Raw genomic sequence first — 7,369 nt, forward strand, 5'->3', positions numbered from 1 at the left:
CTATATATATATATAATAGTACTGTCTTCTATATATATGGTGTGGATGGATCTTCACAAAAATTGGTATGGAGGTTTATCAGGTCCATCCGAGGGGGGGGGGGGGTACATTCAAAATCCCAATTTTGCGTTTTTCATTTTTTTATGGACGTTTTTCATCACTACTTCGTTCCCTGTTGATGGATCTTCACCAAATTTGGCATGAAGGTTTGTTGGATCCACGTGGAGATGCATGCAAATATTCGGTTTCACATTTTGTGTTATGGGCGTTTTTTCACAATTACATATAAGAGAAACAACTTTTCACGTCCTAAGATAACCTTTCATTAATCATGAATTTACATAACTTCCCTCCAGGGGACGAGTGCTCAAGCTAGTCTTTATAATATGTATTAGCGTTGTTAATTTAAACAAGATATTTGCCGGTTAATTTTTAACTACCATAACAAGGCTTACTTTTCCCATGTAAGTTATATATTGATTTCATATACTCAATAACGCACAACATATTTGATATATGCTACACAAAATACACGTTCTAATATATATATATGGGTTTCTTTTCATCAGGACGTTTATATTTAAAACTTTCTTTAGGTAAAGAATAGGCGGATTGTCAGTCAAGGATGTTCTTGATGTGATATTATTCACGCTTACATCAACGAGTCTGTATAGGATTACACTAGGTTCTCGTCGCTTTACGTCTTTTGTAATTCTATATATGCGCGTAAAAACTGTGTGAATTTTTAACAAGATTAGAATTTTAAGTATACGAACATCTGTACAATAGTTACAGAGCTGAAACTTCTAATATTATGTTTTAAAGATCAGTAACCTTCATAGACCACAATAATACTTGATTACACCTACATTACTTTAGGTTGTTCGATTTTAATCTCTTGTAACAGAAGTGTACTCAAATACTCACATAATAATTATTATTTCAATTTTTCTGATAAGAAAATCTGTCGTATCACGTCTACGTCTAAGTTATATTAATTGTCGCTATAAAGAAATACTGTTTACTTTTCAATCACCCTCTAGTGGCTAAGCGGTAAGCTTTAATAACTTATAACGCTAATTTTTAGGGCTAAAGTTCCTGCGTTGTGCACAACGCAGCTAGCCCAGATTTTTGTAATTCGCTTATCAATTTATAGGATCAATAAAACTTTTCTTACTGGTCTTAATTAATTTAGTTTATAAACAAACGTCGAGAACATCTTCCTAAATATATTGAACAAAAATAACTTATTAACCTAAATGTTACATCCGTTCACACACTCATCCTCTGTTCTATACTTGCTATTATATCCGATATTATCCCGTTTGAAAGTTGTATTTTGTAAAAAGGAGTTGTTGATATAGTTAACCTACCTAATGAACCTGTTCGTAGACTACTTCTTGATGTACCTGCGTGTATCCTCATTACATGTATCTTCTTCAGTAGTTTAAGAACAAGCTCACTAAGAGGACTGTCTTATTAATACTGTGTAACTGATGCTTACAGTTTTTAAGTGAACTATTTCAGTGATGTTGATAAGAATTATAGTACAAGTGCTATTGTTTCTGGTTCCACTTCTCAATGTTATACATTTGTAGTTCCCCAATGCAATCCCACATGATTGCGCCATCTAGTGAGAGTTATCGATATTGAAAATCACCGAACGACGAAATTTAAAATAAAAGCATAATTAGGCGATTAATTTGTTGTATATATAATAAATAATAATAGTAGAAGTGTTTATGAAATTAATGAGGTACAATATTTATTAATATTTATATGTGTTTAATTTTTAAATTATCATTATATAAATAAATAAAAATGAAACTGACATTTTGATGTAAAATAAACTGAGATTGTATTTTTATTTTACTTTAACACCAAAATGTTTCTTTAATTTTTACAATGTTAGTTTAAAATGTTGCAAAGATTAATTTATATAGAATAGCTTTTCTAAAACAACGAATAATTACTTTGGGGAATAACATTAACCATAATATCAACAAAAGTAAATTTTTAATGTTTCGTCATGCCCCCCGTGGCTTAGCGACACTTACTCAGGCTTACGACGTTAAAATTCGGGTTCTGATACCCGTGGTGGACAGAGCACAGATAGCCCATTGTGTAACTATGTTCTTAAATTTAACGAATAATATTTCCCCACGTAACGAGTATAATAACTTTATCAGTTGAGAAAAACTAATATAATGCGTGTTATAGAAAGGTAAGCATAGATGGCAGCACATACGTAGCCACTTTAGGTAAGTGATTGTGTTTCTATTTTTTATTGTGGACAGCCAAATGCTTTTATTTGTAAATATCTTTATCAGACTGCGTAGGCATTTTGAATATTTAAATTTTGTAATACTTAGACAATTTTTTTTATAAAACGCAAAATAATCACAATTTCTTTTTTTAGACAGAGAATATTAAAAAGTAATTAATAAACTCAAAATAAGACCCACAACCCCTAGCGCTTTCGAAGAATTGACTATTCTTCTTCAGGAGAACTATTCGAAAGCGCTCGAGTTTTGGGTCTTATTTTAACTTTATTACACTTTATATGTGATCCTCTTTTATAAAGAAAGTAATACTGTAAACGAGATTCATGAGATGGCAAAAAAGAGGCGAAAGCGAAACGTTTCCACTGTTAAAAGAAACTCGTAGTTGCATCATTTCTTAATCGTGCTTAGATTGCCTGACCGCAACAACGCAATGCAGTATGAAGTTCATACTCGTACGATTTCAATTTCGCGCAAAGCTACACGAGGGCTATCTGCGCTAGTCGTCCCTAATTTAGTAGATAAAGACTAGACGGAATGCAGCTAGTTAGCACCACCCACTGACAACTCTTGAGCTACTCTTTTACCAACGCATAGAGTGATTGAGCGTCACCTTATAACGCCCTTACTGCTGAAAAGGCGACCATGTTTGGTGACAGGATTCGAACCCGCGATCCGCAGTTTGCGAGTCAAGCGCCATAACGACCTGGCCAGATTAGATGAAGTCCATAGTTGTATTTGGTTTTTATGACAAAATTACTAATACTATTTGCTGCCGTACCTAATACTGAAGAAAGGCAACAGTCAACTAGTCAACAGTATTCTACTACTAGCCATCCACACTAAGGGATTGACTGTCAGTCTTATAACGGTAACATAATAATTATAAGGTGTTCATGATAATCAACATTGTTAACTGTACATAAAAAGCTATATTGGAGTATTAAAATTTGTTGTTTGTTTTTAACACAGAGTCAATAATGAGCTATCTGCGACTTGTCTATACAGATTTTAGGACTGTAATTCTCTGAAATATGTGCTTAAGCTTGATTTTTGTTCGGTCAAAGGTAAAAAAGTAATAATTTTGATTTTGTGTTTATTTAAAAAAAAACTATTAAAATAAGCAAAATAAACTTGTAGTTAATGTTTGTTTTCCTGAAAACGTGTTAAATTTCCATCATAAGAATATTACATATCTCGATATATGATTCTAAAATATTAACTGCTTCTCCTCGACAAAAGTTATATACTGTTTGTTTCTACAGCTATTATAATAAGAAATTAAATTTGTTTTATGAACGTTGATAGCACAAAAAACCACATACACGTGTACTTAATATAACTTTCAGGTATCCACTCTACTGATAGTGCTTTTAAGATAATTTTTATCTACCGTCAACATCGTCAGGTCATGTTCTTTATATACTCTTTTTATGTATCTATATATATATGTATATATCTGTTCTTAATATACTAGCGCCCTTTGTGGCACAGCAGTATGTCTGCGAACTTACAAGGCTAGAAACCGGATTTCGATACCCGTGGTGGGCAGAGCACAGATAGCCCTCTGTGCTTAACTACAAACAAACAAACATATTAATATAATAGTAGGTCTGGCATGGCCTGGTGGTTAGAGCACTCGACTCGCAAACTGCGGATCGCGGGTTCGAATCCTGTCACCAAAAATGCTCATCCTTTCAGCCGTGGGGACGTTATAATATGACGGTCAATCTCCACTATTCTTTGGTAAAAAGTAACCCAAGAGTTGGCGGTGGGTGGCTGCCTTCCATCTAGACTATCACAAAATTATGGATTGTTAATGAAGGTAGCCCTCGACTAGCTTTGCGCGAAATTGAAGACAAACAAACAAACAAAATCAGTAGAATAGCATCTGAGTATTGTTCTTAATTTAACTATATGTACCATTCACATATAAGTGTAACGACGTGAATGTGGTCGTATTGCTGTTATTACAACTTTTTATACTACAATGTCAACATAGCAATCTCACCAATCCACGTCTTGAATATTGATTCTCCATGCAAATCATTAATATTGATCCTTCATGCATATCATTAATATTGATTCTCCATGCATATAATTAATATTGATCCTCCATACATATCATTAATATTGATCCTTCATGCATATCATTAATATTGATCCTTCATGCATATCATTAATATTGATCTTCCATGGATATCATTAATATTGATCCCCATGTATAGCATTAATATTGATCCTCCATGCATATCATTAATATTGATCCCCATGTATATCATTAATATTGATCCTCCATACATATCATTAATATTGATGCTTCATGCATATCATTAATATTGATCTTCCATGCATATCATTAATATTGATCCTCCATGGATATCATTAATATTGATCCCCATGTATAGCATTAATATTGATCCTCCATGCATATCATTAATATTGATCCCCATGTATATCATTAATATTGATCCTCCATACATATCATTGATATTGATCCTCCATGCATATCATTGATATTGATCCTCCATGCATATCATTAGTATTGATCTTCCATGCATATCATTAATATTGATCCTCCATACATATCATTGATATTGATCCTTCATGCATATCATTAATATTGGTCCTCCATTCATATGATTAATATTGATCCTTCATGCATATCATTAATATTGATCCTCCATGCATATCATTAATATTGATCCTCCATGGATAGCATTAGTATTGATCCTCCATGCATATCATTAATATTGATCCTCCATGCATATCATTCATATTGATCCTCCATACATATCATTAAAATTGATCCTTCATGCATATCATTAATATTGATCCTCCATGCATATCATTAATATTGATCCTCCATGTATATCATTCTTAGTAAGCTATATATATCGTCCATACATTAATTAATAAATGAAAATGGATGTTAAGTCTGAAAGGTTAGGTTTTATGAATTTCAACGTCTATATACCTGACTATCAACACATCCAGTTATTACTATTGTCCGCACGCTTTATCCGTGCTTAAAGGCTACACTCCCAGAAACCTAGCTCAACGGAATATACAAAAGTTAGTTTTAGCACGTTCTTCTAATTCATGATAACAAATGCTAAAGAAAATTTATTTTTTAATTAATATATAGTACATAGATCATTAACTTATGTGCCAGTGTTAAAAAAAATTGGAATATTTTACAACAGCTTTTCCTGCTCTGGCGGCATTAATACCTTTTCAAGTGGAAGACCTGAAACCAGCAGGTAAAAAAAGAAGAAAAAGAGTACGGGTCTCGGCGGGGGATGGGAACAGGAAAACAACCTTACTCACGTGAGTACGTTCGCAAAGTTCTTACTCAATATGCTTGATCGGGGAGAAGATCAGAGCGCAAATTTCCCACAATTCACGCTGTTTATGATTACGTGTATATAACTAACAATAATATATAAGTATGATTTTGTGACACAAACAAAAGACAAGGAAGTTGTCTTTCTATTATTTGTTTTAAAGCTTCAAAAATAAAGCCTACTATAACAAAACCGAATAAGATTATACATAAACGATTAAAATATGTATACATAGATATATACATATATTTACTTTAATTTTTTAATATTACTTTAATATTAATATTAATTTTTATCGATATTTTAATATTAATTAGTAGTGATTCTGCCTTGCATGACAATCGTAGAAGCCCCCCAGTGGCACAGCGGTATGTCTGCGGACTTACAACGCTAGAAACCGGGTTTCGATACCCGTGGTGGGCAGAGCACAGATAGCCCTTGTGTAGCTTTGTGCATAATTAAAAACAAAAAAAACAAATAAAAGACAATCGTAGATACTATTTTAGGGCTGACATTGCTTGGTAGCTAGAGTGCTCGACTCGTTATCTACGGGTTGCGGGTTCGAATCTCGTCAACAAATTTAGGTCTTTTTATATGTGGGCGAGTTTTAATGTGACGGTAATTCCCACTTTTTGTTGGTGAAAGAGTAGCCCAAACGTTGGCGGTGGGTGTTGTTTATTAGATACTTTCCCCTCTAGTCTATCACATCTAAATTAGTGACGGTTAACATTAGTGACGGTTAACACAGATAGTCCTCAATTAGCTTTGCGCAAAATTAAACAAACAAACAAAGTATTTTGAATGTTTGAACCTAACTATGAGTATAAATTAGTGTGTTAAAACCCAACATTTAAAGATTTTTGGTGTTGAAATCTTGGTGTGGTTTGTATTTCGCGTAAAGCTACACGAGGGCTATCTGCGCCAGCCGCCCCTAATTTAGCAGTAGAAGACTAGAGAGAAGGCAGCTAGTCATCATCACCCACCGCTAACTCTGAAAGAGCGAGCATGCTTCGGGGGACGGGGATTCGAGCCCGCGACCCTCAGATTGGGAGTTAAGCTCCCTAACCACCTGGCCATGCCGAGCCGTGTGTGTAAATCTAATTAGAAATAAAATTTTCTATATTAAGGCGAACTATGAGCACACAATTCTGCTATTGAACCTAAACATGAGCAAAAATGTATGTTATTAAACTTAACTATTAATATAGGTTTATGTGTATAAGCCTTCGTAACAGTACACGTTTCTGTGATTAAGCTTTACTACTAGTACAAGTTTTTGTGATTAAGTTTAACTACGAATACAGGGCTCTGTGATTAAGCCTAACTACGAGTGCAAATTATTGTGATTAAATCTAACTATGAATGCAAGGCTCTGTGATTAAGCCTAAATGCAAGTATAAGTTTCTGTGATTAAACCTAATTATGAATTTAAGGTTCTCTGATTAAGCCTAATTATATGTGATTACAAGTTTATGTGTCAACCTAAATCAACCAGTTCCTGAGTATGTTCAGAGATGTGAGTACTAGGTGTTGTTCTCGTCATAACCGTGTGTATGTTTTCAGTGTCTGATCATAGTTATTTGCATTATTTTCTGTGTCTGATCATAGTTATGAATAATAAATCTCATGTGCAGTTTTATTCAAATTACGCTGTTCTAAAATTATTTTAAAATATTATAGTGTCTTTTTGACATAATAAAAGTTATTTTTCTGAAAGTTTGTTTGTTTGTTTTTGAATTT

The 7,369-nt window shown here is 33.4% G+C and overlaps 1 protein-coding gene across 2 annotated transcripts in view; it reads left to right on the forward strand.

Moving 5' to 3' along the window:
• The window catches only part of LOC106461317, an 87,805-nt gene that overhangs the window by 35,321 nt on the left and 45,115 nt on the right, over positions 1–7,369 (forward strand). Inside the window, exons 1-2 of one of the 2 annotated variants that reach the window (XM_022388187.1) lie at positions 3,989–4,107; positions 5,489–5,612. The exons of the other annotated variant lie outside the window; for it this stretch is intronic. The gene's annotated coding sequence lies outside the window, so the exon portion shown is untranslated. Of the gene's footprint in view, positions 1–3,988; positions 4,108–5,488; positions 5,613–7,369 lie in introns of those variants that run through there. 2 annotated transcript variants of the gene reach the window in all.

Source organism: Limulus polyphemus, unplaced genomic scaffold, assembly GCF_000517525.1.
Source record: "Limulus polyphemus unplaced genomic scaffold, Limulus_polyphemus-2.1.2 Scaffold933, whole genome shotgun sequence".
In the NCBI taxonomy this organism is placed as follows: domain Eukaryota; kingdom Metazoa; phylum Arthropoda; class Merostomata; order Xiphosura; family Limulidae; genus Limulus; species Limulus polyphemus.